Below are 21957 nucleotides of genomic sequence, written 5' to 3' on the forward strand. Positions count from 1 at the left end.
ACCAAGCAATTGGCAGAGCCTCCTAATGTAAATACTGGGGATATATGTATGTTACAAAACACACTCTAGAGTTCACTGTAAGATGCATGGTATTTGTGGAATGAATGTAGTATATGGGAACAGAGAAGAATCAACATTTGTGCAGGTTTCTTGAAGGCAGAGTGTGGAGGGTGGATAAAGTAAAATAGCATGAGGCAAAGGAAGCAAAATATAAAAGGAAGGGAGTTATAAAAGAGCTTAAAATGTTCTGAGAATGAGGAGTTCAGTGTGGATGAATGTACATGAGATGGGTGAAGTGAAGTCGCTCAGTCGTATCCGACTCTTAGCGACCCCATGGACTGCAGCCTCCCAGGCTCCTCCGTCCATGGGATTTTCCAGGCAAGAGTACTGGAGTGGGGCGCCATTGCCTTCTCCAGGGGATCTTCCCGACTCAGGGATTGAACCCGGGTCTCCCGCATTGCAGGCGGACGCTTTACCCTCCAAGTCACCAGGGAAACCCGAGATGGGTGACTGGGGATCAAACTGAAGAAAAATATTGGGTCCATATTTTAAAGAGTATAATAGAGTTTGCACTTAACTTCAGGCAACTGGACAAAGTTTTTTAAGCAAGGGTATTATATGATCAAACACATTTTGTATGGCAGTATCTCTGGTGATACTAGAGGTAAAAGTTAGTTATGCAGCTGTGGTAAAAGCTGAGGAGAGGATCTGAAGCAGGCTAAGGCATGGGACTACAAGGAAAGATAAAATTCAAGAGACATTGGGATGGTAATAAAAATTCAAGACACCCTCACTTCCTGGGTTTAGGCACCACTTCCTCCCTTCCACCAAATCAAGACAGCCTTAGGAATAGTACATACTATCTATTATTCACCTTCTGGCATTTCATCCTTAAATTATGTCAAAGGATTAGATATTTCTACTGTTACCAGGTGGATAAATTGTGGGAGAACTTGGCTTTAAGACTCTGAAAGGCACCTGTTCTGAAATACACTTCTGTCCCATGTAAGAATGTTTATAGCCCTAGACATTTTATAAGACTAAAAAGGGAAAGACATGTAAACAGAAATCTACAGGTAGTAATATAAAAGCAATAAAATAAATCCTAAGGGCACTACACTTTATAGACAAAGGACATTGTCAGCCGAATGACCAGTGAATATCTTCAGAGAGAAACCAAATGATCACTTTGCAAGACAATGACAGCAAAGAATTAAAATGAAAAGTGGCAAAATCATTTACATGAGATGAGATACCATAAGCTGGTAACAAATGGAAATGTCCTTGAAGCACCTTCATTTCAGTAGCACCTAAGTCTATAAAAACGACAACCGGAAAGTTCCTCCCATTGTGTCTCAGGGAGCACATAGAAAAGACAGGAACTGGCTCTCTAAGCAAGGTGCGTGTGTGTGTCCCTCAGTCATGTCCCTCTCTTTGCGACCCCATGCAAGGTGTGTGTGTGTGACTCAGTTGTGTCCCACCCCATGGAGTTTACCCAGCCAGGCTTCACTGTCCATGGAATTCCCAGGCAAGAATACTGGAGTGAGTTGCCATTTCCTTCTCTGGGTTATCTTCCCGACTCAGGGATCGAACCCAAGTCTCCTGCATTGCAGGCAGACTCTTTACTGTCTGATCTGCCAGGATAATGCCATGTAAATGAACTTATTCCCGCCCCGCCCCGCCACCCTGTGTTTTTAAATGAACTATCTCCCCTGAAGAGAGATTTAAACCTCATCACTTTAGTAATTAAAAAAATAACGTTTCAGGATTGTCAGACACTGCTCACTATCTATAATCCAGTGTATATTTCTTTATCACTAAGTATAATTACTGGGTGGAGGGCAGGAAAGAATACCATTAAACTGAAATAGTTTGGAACCTAGTCGTCCCATATCCACTTTGAGAGCATCTATGTGTTAAATAATCTTCAGCAACAACAAAATAATTAAAATATTTTCTTTTTTTGGGGGGGTGGGGGAGTGGTGGTGGTTGTTTTAAATAACAGAGGGAAGCAAGAGATGACAGAAATGGGAACACATTCTCCAAGTACAGCACCTCTCTTTGGTTAATCCATAAAAGCCTAACGACATCCACGGTTCAGTTACAAACCAGGAGAGTGATACCCTGTATTTTATCCAAAGATCTCAAAGCTCCTCTGATACTCATCATACCTTAAAATATCCCCGAGAAACCACCAGGAGTCAGAGAGAAACAGGAGAAGCAGAGCTGGAAGTCAGCCATGCATACAACTGTTCGTCATCTACTGTGAACTTTGGACCGTCCGGGACTTGGAAAGATGGGGAAATGGGGACAATAAGCTCCCCAACGTCACAGAGCTGGCTAGGACGAGAACCGAGCGTCCTGACCTCCAGGCCCATGCTCTTTTCCATTCCTGCTTGCTAAGAAGTTGCTGGGTGCAGTGGGGGTGAAGAGTGTCACCTGAAAATTCACGTCCACCTGGAACCTCAGGAAGTGATTGTATATAAAATTGGGTCTCTGTGGATGTAATTACGGGAAGGATTGCGATGAGGTCACACTATGCCCTAAATCCAATGAGTGTCCTCATAAGAGAAAGAAAAGAACACAAACAGAGAAGACAATGCAGAAATGAAAGCAGAGTGATGGGTCTGCAAGTTCAGGAATGCCAAGGACCTCTGATGGCTGACCAACGCTAGAAGTGTGGGAGGGTTTCTACCCTCAGAATCTCCCAAAGGAACCCACTCTGCTGACACCCTGGTTTCAGATTGTGGCTTCCAGAACTGTGAGAAATACACTTCTGCTGTTCTAAGCCACCAAGTTTGTGGAAATCTGTTATGTCAGCCCTACAAAACAAATACTCTGGGTAAATAGAATCAGTACAAAAAGAATGGGATGGTCTTAAGAGATACTGTGATTCAACTCATAGCTTAATGGACGCCATTTCAGTATAGAACTACACCTGCAGGCCAACTGAAATAAGCAGCTATTTCTGATTTCTAAAAGTAAACACGTGAATGAGGCATTCTCCTGAAATACAGAAAAATTCTAACTTCAGTTCTTTTTCCTTCTGTAATCCAAATTGGCTGCAACCCTTCTTTTGATGCTCAACACTGTCCTCCATTTGAACGGTTTTCATACTAAATCCCTATTTCAAAGCTTTACTGACTTTTTAGATTGGCTACTTCATGATAACAAATGGAGCTAAGGGACTGCTATATTCATCTCTATCTTCAGCAACTAATTTAGCAGTGCTTATTTTTTTAAAATCTTGGAACACTAAGTACAGATAAATATTTCTGCAATACAACAAAGACTACAATCAATAATGAAAAACAATCTGCTAAGAGATGTATAAGAAAACAAGTATAGTAAAACAATGGTAGAATCTAGGTGATAACTGTAAAATTCTTTCAGCTCTGCTGTATGTTTAAAATTTTCCACAATAATATGTTGGAAAAACAGTAACTGGTAACATTAATAAGATGATAAAATGCTAGTGGTCGTGGTGGTTTAGTCACTAAGTCGTATCCGACTCTTGCGACCCCATGGGACTGTAGCCTGCCAGTCCATGGGATTTCCCAGCCAAGAATACTGGAGTGGGCTGCCATTTCCTTCTCTGGGGGATTTTCCTGACCCAGGAATCGAACCTGGGTGTCCTGCACTGCAGGCAGATTCTTTACCTACTGAACTATGAGGAAATACTAGCAGCATCTAAATTAAATCAGAAACTGGGCAACAGAGCCCACCATCCCCAATACAACCTTTTCTCTTGTTGCAATTTAATGTTTTTCTAAAAGTCCTAGTCATTACAATAGGAAATGAAAGAGAATTAAGACACAAACTGGGAAGGAGGGCCACAAAAATATCATTTGCATATTATACTATACCAAGAAAACCAAGGGGTAAATTCAAATTGTCTCAGAAATGATCAATCAGATTGCTGGGGACTAAACAGACCAACAAAGATACTAAAACTTTCCCGTGTATCAATAAGCAGCTGGACAACTTAATAGAAAAAAGGCCTCTATTCATGAGAGCAAGAAAAATGAGGATTAAAATAAAAATATCTAACAAGAAAAATATATAAAATATACAAAAAACTAAAAATGTTACTCATTTCACTGACAGGTATAAAAAAGACAAGAAATGGAGAGGCATACAACACATTCTTAGATAAGAATAAATAATATGACAGTGACACTTCTTCACAAGTTAATTTCTAGGCTTAACTTCAATCATATATTTTTTTCCCCTCTTTTTTCTCAGTGGGAGTGGTATGTCAACAACACTATTTTCATGCTCACCTGAAAAAACAGATGAGGATGGTTAAGAACATTTTAAAAATAAATATTAGTGAATGGGCCCTCTCATCAAATATTGTGAAATTATATGATAATCATAATTGTGGTCCAAGGATTGATAGGAAATAGAACCAAAAAACACAATAACTTTATATGTGAGAAATAATTTTAAATCTTAAGAAAGGGAAAACTGGTTATTTGGAAAATAAGACCAAATTAGATATTCACCTTACAAACTCAATGTTTTATGGCTAAACGTAAAAGAAAACATCTGAATGAAGAAGTCTAAGGGATGGAGGCAGTCACACAAGAATAAAGAGGTGCACTTATCTACATTTAAATAAAAGTGAAATAAATTGCAAATATATAGCAGAAAGGGTTAATGAGCTCATTCCATAAAGAATTAATATACAAGTCAAGCAGAAAACATGAATACACAACAGAAAAATGGGTAAAGGAACAAATACCAAAAGATGAAATATGAATGATTAATAAACATGTAAGGCTAGTCTCATTAGTAATCAGAGAAGTTTAAACACAGCAAAACTAAAACAGTGCCTTTTCCCCTCCAGATAAGCAAAATGGAGGTTTTTCACTGACTAAAAAGATACAGCACACACAGAAGGCAGGCTGCAGTGGCAGTGCCAGTGGATGCTCAAGGCCAGTGATGTGGGTAAACTCAGCTGTTTGGAAGAAGTTGGTAATATTATTTTTAGGACAACAGGTAAGAACAAGGCTGTCTGTGTCAGTACTGTTTAACAGGGCAAAGCTGGGAAGACTTTAAATGTCTCCTACGGTAATAATTGTTAAATATGATTATGGTATAGACACTTGAAGAAAAAGGAAGGAGCCGTTTAAAAAAATCATGTTTTCAAAGAGCACTAAATGACACTGCAAAATGTCAGTGAAGAAAAGCAGGTTACAAAACCAGGTATGACTTATTCTAATCATTTTCAAAGTACACATAGATAGAAATACTAAATGTAAATGTACCAAAATATTTTTGGTTATTTATGGTTATTTATGAATGTAAATATTATTTTCTTCTTTACAATAGTTTACAATCTGTTACTATTAATTTTCTAATAAAAAATTACCTAAGATAAAAATGAAACATGTAAAATATCATGTAGGAAACGAGTTGCCAGTCCAGGTTTGATACGCGATGCTGGATGCTTGGGGCTGGTGCACTGGGACGGCCCAGAGGGATGGTATGGGGAGGGAGGAGGGAGGAGGGTTCGGGATGGGGAACACATGTATACCTGTGGCGGATTCATTTTGATATTTGGCAAAACTAATACAATTATGTAAAGTTTAAAAATAAAATAAAATTAAAAAAAAAATAAACTGGGTTATGTAGTATTACAAAACCTAACTCTGATTTTTTTTTTAAACTGCATTTCAAAATACTTTTCTTTCATTTACCATCCCTGTATCTGTTTACAAACTGGCAACATAAGCAGTTATGAAGTAAGGACCTGAGCTAGACACAGCTGTCAACACACATGTTCAACTGCAGGGGACTAGGTAACTAGGTAATTCTCTAGGTAATTCAGAGAAGGCAATGGCACCCCACTCCAGTACTCTCGTCTGGCAGATCCCATGGACGGAGGAGCCTGGTGGGCTGCAGTCCATGGGGTCACTGAGAGTCGGACACGACTGAGCGACTTCACTTTCACTTTTCCCTTTCATGCACTGCAGAAGGAAATGGCAACCCACTCCAGTGTTCTTGCCTGGAGAATCCCAGGGACGGGGGAGCCTGGTGGGCTGCCGTTTATGGGGTCACACAGAGTCAGACATGACTGAAGCGGCTTAGCAGCAGCAGCAGCAGCGTGTAAAAAATTATGGTATATTCTTATACAACCTTCTTCTGTTTAGAAGATATGCAGATACATACATAACAGAAAAATGGCTGAAAAGAAACACACCAAAATATTAATGATTATCTGTGGTGTTGAGGGCATTTCAATTTTCTTCTTTACATTTTCCTGCCTTTCCCCATTTTTTATGTAGTGAGTATGTACTAATTTTGTAATCAAAAAAGCATTATTTGAAAATAAAGTTTGCTCTCCCAAAGCATGAGCAAAATAGAATTGCACAAAATTATTTTTAAATAGATGTCTTAGTTTATCTTAATGTTTTTTGGCAACAAACATTCACACTTTAAACATTTGTTACGTAAACACACTAAAGTATGACAAAAGATGTTCTACACTAATGTATGTTTTAAGAATAAGGGTTCACTTTTTATTCTACAGACTTAAATAATGGCTCCCTCTAAATCAGACTTTGGGGAGGTTCACATGACTTACCAAGTAAAAGCTAAAATATAAATGAGTCCTATTACAGAAGCTAAGTTTTTGAGACTCTGTGGCATCTTAAAGTTTTAGAATAGAAAAGCCTGTGAAAAGGGAAGACTTTAAGTAGAAAAATTAGTACTGACCTATAAAGGATTCATATATGAAAGGCTGACTTTTGGAATCTTAATTCATAAATGCAATGAAATCCCATAACACAGTTCATTACACATGGATTTAGATATACCACAGAGTATATTCTTACAAAGAATCAAAGAACTTTAAGCTGGAAGGAGATATTACCAAGTCAGCCTCTTCATTTTGCAGATGAAGACATGGACTTGACAAATGAAGAGCCAGAAAGGAGACTTGACTTGTTCAAGGTCACACAGCCCACAACTCAAGTTTCCTCACTCAGTTCTTTGGCTCAAAGGGCCCACAGGAATGGTGGTCATTATTTAGCTATGATATAGTATTGTTTCAGATTTCCTTTAAGATGCCAAATCTCCGTAGCAATGAATCACCTAAACCAAACTCCTATAAATTTCACAAGAGCTCCCAGAAGAAAAAATGTGACAGCATTAGTGAGAACCCCTTGACAGCCCCAGGACTGCAGCTACACCTACGGGCTTTTTCCTCCTGGGAAAGGAAATGTAATTGCTCTGGAGACCATAATAACCATAATAACACCGAGCTACCTTTTTAACTGGGGCAGGAGAATTTAATAAACTTTGGGACTTCTCCTTTGAAACACAACATCCATACACATTTAAAGGATATATCTAGCAGTTAATTGTGGCTCAGCTGGTAAAGAATTTGCCTGCAGTGTGGGAGACCTGGGTTTGATCCCAGGGTTGGGGAGATCCCCTTAAGAAGGGAAAGGCTACCAAATCCAGTATTCTGGCCTGGAGAATTCCATGGACTGTTTAGTCCATGAGGTCACAAAGAGTCAGATAGGAGTGAGCCACTTTCACTTCACTCCACCCTATTGTAGAAGAAAGTGGTACCTCTTCAGACACTGGCACCAAAAAAAGCTTCCAAGCCCTCACAATGGCTTTTCTACACTAATATAAAAAAGAAAATTCCATATATGACAAAATTATAGATACCATGGATGAAACATGCCCTGAGATAAAATTTTCATCACCCAAGATCCTTCCCTGCAAAGGTTCTATGTTTAAATGTTATATTTACTTGCAGCATGCTAAATGCCACTAGAACTTACTTGCTATTTTATCAACAGATTTCAAGGTTAACAGTGAATTCAGGAATTGAGTGTTTAATACATTTTATCCTGTCATTTGGTGTGAGTTTCTATGTGACAATGTAGAACAAGTTTGCCTTCTAATATGTATTACCTTTTAGTCATTAGTCCTATGAAGACTGAAAAAGAAGAATGTAGGCAATTTTCTGGATTTGTCAGGCAAAAACAGTAAAACTGACAAATTCTAACCATCTTAAAGAAAAACAACTGAGAAATGGTACTTCTCTTAAGACATGTCTCTCGATTGCATACCACTGAATTCATTAAATGTTTGCTCACTCTACATTTTATTTTAATAAGAAAAAGAACATGCATAAGAGGGCAGTGTTTGGTTTTCCTATGGATTTCCTAATTTCCTAATGAAACTATCAAATGCCAGTGATAATTAGGTGAACTTCACGCTAGCGGAAACCATGTTACCTGGGAGAGTGAACCGCATCTACCACATCTCAGTCAAGGCCTGGTCAAGGCCCCTTGCTGCCTCTGCTTCCCCTCTGGCTGAGAGCAGCTCTATCTTCCTATTCTGTCAGCCTTTGTTAGTAGGAATTAGCCAAGATTTGCAAGGTGATCTGGAGGGTTCCCTGGTGGCCCAGAATCCGCCTGCAATGCAGGAGACCCAAGTCTGATCCCTGGGTCGGGAAGATCCCCTGGAGAAGGGAATGGCTACCCACTCCAGTATTCTTATCTGGAAAATCCCATGCGCAGAGGAGCCTAGTGGGCTACAGTGCATAGGTTTGCAGAGTCAGACTGAGCAACTAACACACACAAGGTGATCTGGAATTGTCAAGTTTCTTACACTTGGTGTACAAGTAACCCTGAGGCAGAGAGCCTATTTTTAAATATAAAGCACTGAATTATAAATTCACCCTTTACCAATCTGACACTACTGACCAACAATTTACTATAATATGAAGATCAATAGAACAAGATTGATAAAATCAATCCACTGATTCCTGCATGTTTTTTCTTATGATCAATACTACGCTTCTACAAAATGACCACCTCTTGCTAAAAGGATATGGTCTGTATCTAAAATGAGAATCTGTCCTCTCGGGGGAATCTCAACAAATAGCAAACCAAACATGGACAACAGCTTAGATTCTTTAGAGAATCAGAGGTTCACTGGGTGGGATTATTCTGATACCTCTCTGAAGAGGGAGAAACAATACCTTGTATTTAAAGGTACTTGCTACTTTCTCTTAAACCTACTTTTTTATTTCCTGTGTTATGGGTTTGCTGCTGTTTTTAGTTTGGCCAATCAAACTACCCAGGATATACATAAATTACTGCTTAATTGCCTTTAAAAAGTCAAATTAATTCTGATAACACTTGACCAAAAACATGCTATTTACAGCATTACTGTCAGAACTGAAAGGTTATCTTACTAATTGTACACAATAAATTTCTTCACAGTGATATCAGAGCAAATCTGGCATACAGTCGTGTTCCAGGGAAGGTATTTTGATGACAAATTAATGTTTCTATCCCCAGAAGGATGGGAACTATAGGACAGTCTCAAAATGGTTAGAACTATAGGTTTGTCTCAGGCTTTAAGTGGACAATGTGACAAAGTAGGAACCAATAAAATAGAATATGTGGATGAGGCACCATTATGATTGAGATTTCTATGATATGCAGCTTTTCAAAAAGACCACTTTTGTATGCTATCACTGAAATTACAAGGTCCATACATGGTTCTTCAACCAAAAGGCAACTAAAACAGAAGCAGAATATTTACCCACAGGTTCATATTACACTACTTTGAGATCTTCAAACACCAAACACACACGACAAACTTGGTCTGTGCTGTGAATGTCTATTCTATCAACAATGATTTCCATATCTGTATTGCTAATCACTGTATCCTAACCAGTGTCTATCATAAGGAGCGGTATGAAAACGAAGCAGGTCAAATGCTAACAGAGTTTTGCCAAGAGAACGCACTGGTCATAGCAAACACCCTCTTCCAACAACACAAGAGATGACTACACATGGACCTCACCAGATGGTCAATACTGTAATCAGACTGACTATATTCTTTGCAGCCAAAGATGGAGAAGCTCTAAACAGTCAGCAAAAACAGGACTGAGGCTGACTGTGGCTCAGATCATGAACTCCTTATTGCCAAATTCAGACTTAAATTGAAGAAATTAGGGAAAACACTAGACCATTCAGGTATGACCTAAATCAAATCCCTTAGGATTATACAGTGGAAGTGACAAATAGATTCAAGGGATTAGATCTGATAGAGTGCCTGAAGAACTATGGATGGAGGTTCATGACACTGTATAGGAGGCAGTGATCAAGACCATCCCTAAGAAAAAGAAATGAAAAAATGCAAAATGATTGTCTGAGGAGGCCTTACAAATAGCTGAGAAAAGAGAAGCTAAAGGGAAAGGAGAAAAGTAAAGATATACTCATCTGAAAGCAGAGTTCCAAAGAATAGCAAGGAGAGATAAGCCTTCCTCAGTGATTAATGCAAAGAGAGAGAGGAAAACAATAGAATGGGAAAGACTAGAGATCTCTTCACGAAAATCAGAGATACCAAAGGAACATCTCATGGAAAGATGAGCACAATAAAGGACAGAGATGGTATGGACCTAACAGAAGCAGATAATATTAAGAAGAGATGGCAAGAATACACAGAAGAACTGTACAAAAAAAGAGATTCATGACTCATTTAACCACAATGGTGTGATCACTCACCTAGAGCCAGACATCCTGGAATGTGAAGTCAAGTGGGCCTTAGGAAGCATCACTACGAACAAAGCTAGTGGAAGTGATGGAATTCCAGTTGAGCTCTTTCAAGTCCTCAAAGATGATGCTGTGAAAGTGCTGCACTCAACAGGCCAGCAAATCTGGAAAACTCAGCAGTGGCCACAGGACTGGAAAAGGTCAGTTTTCATTCCAATCCCAAAAAAAGGCAATGCCAAAGAATGTTCAAACTACTGCACAATTGCACTCATCTCACACGCTAGGAAAGTAATGCTCAAAATTCTCCAAGCCAGGATTCAACAGTACGAGAACCGTGAACTTCCAGATGTACAAGCTGGATTTAGAAAAGGCAGAGGAACCGGAGATCAAATTGCCAACATCTGCTGGATCATGGAAAAAGCAAGAGAGTTCCAGAAAAACATCTATTTCTGCTTTATTGACTATGCCAAAGCCTTTGCCTGTGTGGATCACAACAACTATGGAAAATTCTTCAAGAGATAGGAATACAAGACCACCTAACCTGCCTCCTGAGAAATCTGTATGCTGGTCAAAAAGCAAGTTAGAACTGGAACTAGAACAATAGACTGGTTCCAAATCCGGAAAGGAGTACGTCAAGGCTGTATATTGTCACCCTGCTTATTTAACTTATATGCAGAGTACATCATGAGAAACGCTGGGCTGGAAGAAGCACAAGGTGGAATCCAGATTGCCGGGAGAAATATCAATAACCTCAGATATGCAGATGACACCACCCTTATGGCAGAAAATGAAGAGGAACTCAAAAGCCTCTTGATGAAAGTGAAAGAGGAGAGTGAAAATGTTGGCTTAAAACTCAACATTCAGAAAACTAAGATCATGGCATCTGGTCCTATCACTTCATGGCAAATAGATGGGGAAACAATGGAAACAGTGACGGACTTGATTTCTTTGAACTCCAAAGTCACTGCAGATGGTGACTGCAGGCATGAAAATTAAAGATGCTTGCTCCCTGGAAGAAAAGCTATGACCAACCTAGACAGCATATTAAAAATCAGAGACACTACTTTGCCAACAAACGTTGATCTAGTCAAAGCTATGAATTTTCCAGTAGTCATGTATGGATGCGAGAGTTGCACTATAAAAAGAAAGCTGAGCACCGAAGAGTTGATGCTTTTGAACTGTGGTGTTGGAGAAGACTCTTGAGAGTCCCTTGGACTGCAAGGAGATCCAACCAGTCAATCCTAAAGGAAATCAGTCCTGAATATTCATTGGAAGGACTGATGTTGAAGCTGAAACTCCCAATACTTTGGCCACCTGATGCGAAGAACTGACTCATTGGAAAAGACCCTGATGCCGGGAAAGATCGAAGCCAGGAGAAGGGGACGACAGAGGATGAGGTGGTTGGATGGCATCACCAATCTAATGGATGTGAGTTTGAGTAGGCTCTGGGAGTTGGTGAGGGACAGGGAAGCTTGGTATTCTGCAGTCCATGGGGTGGCAAAGAGTTGAATAAGACTGAGCGACTGAACTGAACTGATGAAAAGAAAGAAAGAAAGAAAGTTGCTCAGTCGTGTCCAACTTTTTGCGACCCCGTGGACTGTAGCCTACCAGGCTCTTCCGTCCATGGGATTTTCCAGGCAAGAATACTGGAGTGGGTTGCCATTTCCTTTTCCAGGGGATCTTCCCAACCCAGAGATTGAATCCGGGCCTCCCGCATTTAGGCAGACGCTTTACCATCTGAGCCACAAGGGAAGTTGAAGCTGAACCTCAATAAATGTTGAGTTTATAAAAGAAAAAGCTCACTCATTTTCTGTGAATATTTTCTAGTTAGTCCATAAACTGATTTCCATCAGTATTAATATTTATAATATGATGCATATAAATCTGCTTCTGGGATGAATCATACCTTTACTGGGTGATTCATTATATACAACACCATACTTACCCAACTATACCTCATTTCTTTGTAAACTGTGGCCACAGGGCAATATGACGAACACGGAGTCTTTTGTCTGGTTGAGTTGGCTCAGGGACTAGAGAAATGAGGGGTCTGTTGTTTGCACAAAATAAAACTGCTGGCACATATTCCAAATAAGGATTGGGGGAGAATTTTTAATCTGCCTCAAAAAAAAAAAAAATCATGATAATTTCTCTTCTGGCTATTTCTGGTTGACCAAAGAGGAACCAGGAAGTGTAATTTGCCAATTTTAAAATGCATTTAAGGACAGTTCATCTTCTTACTGGCTATGAGAAATGGATTGGGATAACTTTACTTGTCAATAAGTGGGAAAGTTTTGTTGTTTTTTTCCTCAAATAGTCTAATGGATTGAAATGAGGTCATGTTCAGGCTCTTGCTGTCTTATATAAATGTTAAGAACTTTCTTCTATTTGCAGAGATATGGGAGGTGTAGTTCATTATGTTCTACCCGAGTCATTCCATAAGGAGTATTAAAGAGGTTAAACTCTTTTTAAAATTCATCTTCCAGCATCCATTAATTCCAAAATTTATAATGTATTCTTGCAGCATTTTCTATCCTAGAACAGCAATGACATCAGAAGAGAGGAAAAGGAAGACCAGCTTGCCAGGGGCTGCAGTGAAGGCAAGACAACCCTTAGATTTTACAGGACCCAATTCAAGCCCCACAGAGCTGTTTCTGTTGGGGGAAAATAATACAGTGATCAGGCTAAGGAAAAATGACATTGAGGCATTTAGAAGCAAATTTTCTGCTGTTTCTGAGTTATTTTTAATGGATCACTTTAAATCATCAAATTATTGTTCATTGTTGAATTCACTGCCTTACAATTTAACAAAATCAGAAAATATTGTATTACTCTATACTCTCCCCAAGTCTAATATGTCTGGTGGAGGAGATAGAAACCACCATTTTCTAATATTGTTTCAGTTGTAGAGTCTTCTTAAGTAGTCAGTTCCATCAAGTTCAGGCAACACTTACCAATGTCAGACTTTATGTAGAGCAATCTGCTTGCCTCTGAGCCAGCTGGTTGTAACCAAACCCTAGGCTGTAGGGGCACATGAACTACATCACTTAAGTACCAAGTAAAATTTACTTAACAGATGATGAAATAATTCATTCTGGTAAAGTTATGGCTCACATTTTTTTCCTAACAATGTACTGCTATAACAGAAGTCAGTAGGAAAATTGGATTTTATAATTTTAAAATAATCTACCTTTATAATACAGATTTTAGCAGGGAAAAACAATGGGTCAAAAAGTTGAAGTGAAAATGGCTGGAATTTCAACATATTTCCTTGTCACATAGAAAAGGGAGTATCACTTTGGCTCCTGTCTTTAAAAAGGAAGGCTGAGAAGATTTTCAAAACAGTTTCAGTTTTTTTTTTCCTTCAGATGTACCATGCAGTAGGATCTTAGTTCCCCGACCAGGGACCAAATCCAGGCCCTCAGCAGTGAAAAGGCAAAATTCCGGAAACAATTTCAACTTTTTGATTCCTAGGATGTTTTACAGATATTAGACATAAAGACCCACCCCCATCCCCACAAATAATTTGAGTCCTTGTCATAAAAGGACTATCGTCAACGCTTTACACGTGAGAGGACAGTGGCACAGACAGCGTAAACAATGGCTTTAGAACAACCATATTTTGGATGGATGCAAATTTGAATGCTTGAGGAAGACAGATGTTGCAATTGTGGCGATACAAGGGTTTTCCAGAGTCTGGCTGCAACCCCAGCCTCATTTCCCGCCTGGCTAACCATATACTCCAGTGACCTAATTTTCCCCGCGTCTGTGCTTTGCACATACCGCTTCCACCGCCAAGAACGCTGCTCTTCCTTTTCCCAGCCTTCCGCCCTGTAGGGCCTCGCTCAGTCACCTCGTGGGGCCCTTCCGCACACCATTCTCTTCTGTGTCCTGCTGGACTTGGTGCCTGTCTCTTCTGTGAGTATTTTAAAACCAGACTCCTCCACTAGACTGACACTTACTAGAGCAAAATCTTATCTTTAAATATGTTTCAGCACTTGTGCAGTGACTGGCACAGAGGTGATTAATGACTTTGAGTAAAGAAATGCTAAATCGATTTTTATTGGCTGAGGCTTAGAAAAATGGTAACTCTTCAGAAATTCCACTTGAAGAAACCCAGGATTCTGTTTGAAAGTTCTCGTTTTCCTAGTAGGAATGTATTTATTAAATACCTATTATGTGTGTTGTGTACCGTGGGTAGTACTTTACATACACTGCTGTTCAGTATTAAATCACAGCATTCTTATGTGATAGGTATGACTGTCGTTGTCATTTTATAGCAAGGAATTTGTCTAAGGATACATACCTAGTGAGTAAGATAGTTGAGACCAGAATCCCAGTCCTTCTAACTAAAAATTCCATGTTCTTCCATAAATGGCCCAGAACTCCCAAAGCAATCTTGAGGAAAAAGGACAAACAGGAGGCATAACCCTCTCAGACTTCAAACAATTCTACAAAGCCATAGTAATCAAAACAGCATGGTATTTGTACAGAAACAGACATATGGATTAAAAAATAGAACAGAATAGAGAGCCTAGAATTAAACCACACACCTACTATCAATTAATCTTCACAAAAGAGGCATGAATATACAACGGAGAAAAGATAGTCTCTTCTGCAAGTGGTACTGGGAAAGTTGGATAAGGGTATGTAAATCAATGAAGTTAGAATACACTCTCACACTATATATAAAAACAAACTCCAAATTGATTAAAGACTTAAAATATAAGACATAGCACCATAAAATTCTTAACAAGAGAACATAGGCAGAACATTTTCTGAGATAAATTGTACCAATGTTTTCTTAGATTAGTCTCCCAAGGGAATAGAAATAAAAGCAAAAATAAACAAGACCTAATCAAACTTAAAAGCTTTTCACACAGCAAAGGAAACCATAAACAAAACAAAAAGACAAGCTACGGACTTGTAGAAAATGTTTGCAAATGATGTGACTAACAAAGGCTTAATTTCCAAAATATACAACAGCTCACTAACAAAAACAAAACAACCCAATCAAAAACTGGGCAGAAGACCTAAACAGACATTCCTCCAAAGAAGCGAGAAGGCTAACAAGCACATAAAAAGATGTTCAACATCACTTATTATTAGAGAAATACAAATGAAAACTACAATGAGGCAACACCTCACACCAGTCAGAATGGCCATCTTAAAAAGCCTACAAATAATAAATGCTAGAGGGCGTGTGGAGAAAAGGGAACCCTCCTACACTGTTGGTGGGAATGTCAAATGGTGCAGCCAGTACAGAAAGCAGTATAGAAGTTTTGATCCTGCAATCCTACTCCTGAGCATACATCCAGAGAAAAGTGTAATTCAAAAAAAACCATGCACCCCAGTGTTCACTGCAGCACTATTTACAATAGCCAAGCATGGAAACAACCTAAATGTCCATCAACAGGTGAATGGATACAGAAGATATGGGACACAGTACTACTCAGCCAAAAAAAGAATGAAATAATGCCATTTGCAGATGGATGGACCTAGAGATTACTAAGTGAAGTAAGTACTTCACATACTAAGTGAGCTAAGTCAGAAAAAGACAGACAAGCCATATGATATCACTTATATTTAGAATCTAAATATGACAAATGAACTTATCAATGTAACAGAAACAGACTCACAGACAGAAAACATACTTACAGTAACCAAAGAGGGAGTTGGGGTAGAGAAGGGATGGATTAGGAGTTTGGGACTAGCAGATGCAAACTAACATATATGGAATGGATAAACAATGGGGTCCCGCTGTGTAACATGTGCATGAATGCTAAATTGCTTCAGTCATGTCTGACTCTTTTTGACCATTATGGACTCCTCTGTCCATGGAATTCTCCGGGCAAAAATACTGGAGTGGGTTGCCATGCCCTTCTCCAGGGGATCTTCCCAACCTGGGGAACTATATTCAGTATCCTGTGATAGACCATAATGGAAAAGAATATGAAAAAAGAATATATGTAAAGGTATAACGGCATCACTGTGCTGTACAATAGAAATTACACAATGCTGTAGATCAATTATACTAAATAACTTACAAAAAAGTCTGTGTTCTTAACCACTATAGCATCAGAAACAAACAGAAAGACAAAAAGTAACCTCAAGTGTACAAACTATTCGACATTTAGGGCAAACCATGACGGAAACAACTTAGCAGCAGCGGCAGCAGCATGTACTTAAAATTTTTATTGCTGCTCCCAATCTTTATGTTTATTCCTTTTTCATTATCGTAGTAATGCAATTTTTATTCTATTGCATAACATTATTTCATTCACATTTTTCTTTGAAATTACATAGGTCATATCTGTTACTTTACTGCTATGTTTCATGTAATAACTTAGTGACTTGCCCCAAAGTTGCCATAGTTAAATGTAAAGAAGTTGAAAACAAATCTCTGAATTTCCTATCCATAGTTGCTATCTTGGTCAGACACATGGCCTCTGATACTAGATATGAAAAAGATATTCTCTTTACCTAGTGCACTCAATTCACCAGCAACATAACAAGACGGAAATGAGGTGCAAATTTCTTTGCTGTTGTAAAATACTGAAGGAAGTTTTACTCTTGGGAGATAAAATGAAAAATAGGAGAAGCAAACTTTTTCTAAGCAGTGAGAAATGTTTTTAGTTTTCTCATTTTATAAAGAAGAAGGAAGTAATTTTCTCATTATCTTGACTGATAAAAGGTAGGTGAACAATGATTTCTTTGCATTTTCAGGCCGTAATACCCTTAAGTTATTTCATTACTAGAAACGGAGATGCTGAGGGACTGAAATACAAGCTGACGACCAAACAAGGTACTGAGATAAATTATGTGGAGATTTTATATATATATGTGTGTGTGTATATATAGAGTGTGTGTGTGTATGTAAATGAAATTCTAGATAACTGGTCTTCTCATAGAACTTGGTTATCATGGAGATGATTTTGTTCTTTGAAGCTAGTCTATTCATTCATGTAGTTATACAAAGCAATTAGTTTTCAAAGATTTACTTCTAGGGTGAGAAGTATTTTCCTATCGAAAGTCACTGAGCCTTAGTAAGAACAAAGGCTCCACACATAACAAGAAATTATTCAGAATCATACAGCAGTGCAATTTTGAGAATTAAAGGCGGGCAGGCAAGAAGCATACTTAAAAGAAAGTATGAGAAAAAAAGTGAAAAAAATAAAATATTCTGGCAAGATAAAGAACAGAAAGTGAGGTATCTTGAGAAAGATATAGAAAGGAATTTAGGAGGGGAAAAAGGAAGATTAAGAGGGCCTGAGAGAAATGAGAGATGAATAAAGAAACACAGACTGGAAGAAGTTAAATGCAATAAGGATTTTTGTTTTATTCATCTCTGCATCTCAATTCTTAGCATATGACTTAGCACATAGCAGACAATAAATGTTTATCTAACAAAAATAAAAAAGTGAAAGAACGGAAAGTTTAACAAAAAGATTCTATGGTTCACATGGTTATGGGTTCAGAATAAACAACTTAAACTCATTTCTTCTGGAGTTTAGCTAATTTAATTAACTTCTTAATTCTTGTTTTAAAAAACCAACTTTGAACTAGATGATCTTTAGGGTCTTTTCCTTATTCTCTGTACAAATGGTAACTAAATACAAGCAAATGAAATCACAGGAAGGTTCTTAAATGTCGCTTAAACCACATCAGTGGTCGGCAGATGCAGTTTATATGTTTTTGTACAACTAAGGCAAAACAGTCCCCTTATAGTTCACATGGTACGAGCTGTCATTTAAAGAAACACCTTATAGTTCACATGGTACGAGCTGTCATTTAAAGAAACACCTGGATGGGTCTCAATCTCTCGGAAAAGCAATATTAGGAAAGCACTTATAAGAATTTCTACTCCAAATTTTTTTCTGGCTAGGTATAATCTTACTGAAATGAGCAGGTCTCTTATTCCACAGATATCTGCCTAATATGAATGACACCAAATGATACTGGAAGCTACCCTACACAAGGATACAAAAGGATCCTGCCAAAGAGGAAAAGTTGATTATTTTTTCCTTTTACAAAGTAATAGGATTCTCCTCAAGAGATAGAGTGGTTTTTTTTAAATGATGGAAATTTTTACTAGGAGAACAAGCAGTTATTTCTCCTTTTTTTATGGTAATTAGGAAACTGTCTCAAAGCCAAGCGAAATAAAAACATTAAAAGAAAATGTGGCTTCATGAAATGAAGGATGTAGTGGAGAAGACTTCCTGTGTAACAAATTTTTAAATTGCACAGTGGTAATTAAAAGTAATAAAAGGATAATGGGAAGTGGCATCATGAATATAGGGCAGGTTAATATCATTTGAGATTACTATAAAAGAAGTGAAGGGAAGTGAAGTCGCTCAGTCGTGTCCAACTCTTTGCAACCCCATGGACTGTAGCCTACCAGGCTCCTCTGTCCATGGGATTTTCCAGGCAACAGTGCTGGAGTGGATTGCCATTTCCTTCTCCAGGGGATCTTCCCGACCCAGGGATCGAACCCGGGTCTCCCATATTGTAGACAGACGCTTAACCGTCTGAGCCACCAGGGAAGTCCCACTATAAAAGAATACAGACGAAACAAGTCTTCCAGAACCACTTCAAGCTGGAATCTACATGACCCTCTCTTTATTTTATTTACACACACAAAAGTGCACACCATATATCATCAAAATTCAGCATATTTCAGAGTCAGAAGACTAGGAAAAGCAATGTTCCCTGCAGGTCAGGGTTTTGATGACTGGCAAAATACTAGCAAGCTTGCATTGCAATTTTTGAGCCACACCCAGTCTGCAGTTAAATATAGAGCTTAGTTTCTGGAACTATTGGTCTTCCTAACCTTCACAGTCCAAGTACTCACTGAAAAAATTAAAAGTAAAAAGGAGAAAGGAAAGAGACTGAAACCAAAATCCAAGTACTAATAAACTGTCCTGGGAAGAATTCCAAAATGCTGTAAAGACCAAGAGAATTAAATTACAGAAACCTCAAGCAACATTCTAGAAACACACTTTACAAACATATTTGTCTCTTCTATGCTAATTCGCCCAGGATGTACAATAGACTTATATAAAATGCACTTGTGTACTAGACCCAGGTCTCTGCTTCAGATTTCACATTCAGACTGTATAACATGTCAGCTTAACAGAAGTGACAGCAAATTTAGAGCTAAGACTTAATTTTGGTATGTTATAGCATTGTGGCTATGAAGTTATTTTTGTTCATAAAGAGGAACTTTTATCTGAAGAAACAATTTTCAGATTCTTAAATTTGAGGGGAAGAGACACTCTTAAGCTGAAATTTTGAATACTGATTCTTTGCCTCTTGGGGAGAATAACTTGGATTAATTTTCTGAAGTTGTTTTGGAGATTGACAAAGGTTACAACAACAAAAAATGTTTTCCTTATAATTTCAAAGGGTTCTGGGCTTAAGTAACGATTTTGTTTTATAATAGCTCACTGAAGATGAGCATGAAAAAAATCTAAAGGGAACAAAAAACAAATCATAGGTGTACTGTTTCTGTAAAAAAACACAAATGAAATAGTCTTAATTACAAACACACACAGAGAGATTCATTTTGCCTTCATGTTCTTGGACACACCCAGGTACAGTCTCATCATTCGGCTACTCTTGATGAAAAATAACAGTAGGAAGTAATCTATACACATATATATAGCTCCAAAGAGGGTACTATTGCTTCTACATGTCCCAGGGTGCTCTTATTTATTCCTGTGTCTAGTCAAAGCTTTCTTCAAGTTGTTGCTGCTCTATCTTGGTTAACTGGGCTGAAAAACCTATCTAAGGAGACTCAAGATTTCTTTGACCTTTCTCCCTTGAACCAGAACAGGCACAATAGTCAGGTCTCACTCTTTTGTGTCTCAGTCAAATATCTAAACACTCTTTGAAGACACACCTGCTTCTAAAGCTGAAAGAATCCCCAGTACCAAAGGCAGAAAGGTTAAAAGGGGAAGAGTCATCACATGCTCTGCTTTTGGGCCGCAAGGCCTTCACAGCTTCTGACCATAAACCCTAAAGACACTTCAGGTCTACTCCATCCATAATCCTCTATGTCTTTACCCTCAAACACATCCATCCGCAACATCCCTAGCAATCTGCCTCATACCTCTGTTGAATGGACGAACAAAGGGACAGTTAGGTTTGCTGAATAAAAATCACATTTGAGTCTTACATTATGTTATTTGTATTTGTAGGGATTTCAGATATATGATACGGATGATGCTCTTTCCCTTTGTGAATATGTAAACCACTTGAGGTAAGCCTGGCTCAGTGCTAGCACACAACAGGTGCTCTATAAATAAATGATTGAAAGAATATTAGTCAATTATCTAATTCTATTTTGTCTATCAAAATCTTAATCAAGTCCCCCTGTTATTTTTTTGTTATCTTTTAATTACAAAAATTTTTATGACTACAAAAATTTCAAAACTACACAAATATTCCCATGAACTCCCATGTACCTATTAGCCAGCTTCAACAATTATCAATCATTTTTTCATTTTTGTTTTATCTCTTCCCATTTACAATCTCCATAAAGCTCCTAAGCAAGGAAGGTTGCATCCCATGTTAATCTAGTAGCATCAGACTTCAGAATTATCAAAGGTAAAGTCCATATATTAAAAACAGTCAATGTACACCCAAATAAAAATATACTCCTCTTAGTTAATAAGGAAAACTCAAATCTATGGGAAGCACTGTCTAACTTCTACATGTGGCCAGGCCACTTATTAGCTTTGTGGCCCTGGGAAGGTATTCAACCTCTGAAGAGCCCTGGTTGCCTCAGTAGAAAAAGAAGAAACCAGGACTGTTATGAGACTTAAACGTGGAGGATAAATATATGTGAAACTCCCAATACTGTGCTAAATAACTTTTTTTTTAAAGCTATATACCCCAAAATTCACCCACTTTAATTGTACACTTTAGTAGCTTTTAGTATATCCATCGGAGAAGGCAATGGCACACCACTCCAGTACTCTTTCTTGCCTGGAAAATCCCATGGACGGAGGAGCCTGGTGGGCTGCAGTCCATGGGGTCGCGAAGAGTCAGACACGACTGAGCGACTTCCCTTTCACTTTTTACTTTCATGCACTGGAGAAGGAAATGGCAACCCACTCTAGTGTTCTTGCCTGGAGAATCCCAGGGATGGAGAAGCCTGGTGGGCTGCTGTCTATGTGGTCACACAGTCGGACACAACTGAAGTGACTTAGCAGTATATCCAGAGTTGTGCAAGCATTATCACAATCAGTTTTAGAAATTTCCATCACCCCAAAAGGAAACCCAACACTCTTTCCTTAGTCTTCATCCTCCCCCACAATGTCCCTAACCTCCCCTGTCCTGGGAAACCACATATTTACTTTCTGTCTGTATATATTTACTTATTCTGGGTATTTCATATAAACGGAATATTTCTGGAACT

General features: G+C 38.4%; 1 protein-coding gene and 1 long non-coding RNA gene across 14 annotated transcripts in view; both read right to left on the reverse strand.

Annotated features, from left to right (window-relative positions):
* The window catches only part of HMBOX1 (homeobox containing 1), a 192620-nt gene that overhangs the window by 19695 nt on the left and 150968 nt on the right, over window positions 1-21957 (reverse strand). The window lies entirely within an intron of this gene.
* LOC113896908 lies at window positions 17850-18934 on the reverse strand. The gene is made up of 2 exons (XR_003512179.1): window positions 18339-18934; window positions 17850-18297 (listed from the first exon to the last, which is right to left on the reverse strand). It is a non-coding gene; the product is annotated as an uncharacterized LOC113896908 (long non-coding RNA).

Source organism: Bos indicus x Bos taurus, chromosome 8 (genome assembly GCF_003369695.1).
Source record: "Bos indicus x Bos taurus breed Angus x Brahman F1 hybrid chromosome 8, Bos_hybrid_MaternalHap_v2.0, whole genome shotgun sequence".
NCBI lineage: Eukaryota > Metazoa > Chordata > Mammalia > Artiodactyla > Bovidae > Bos > Bos indicus x Bos taurus.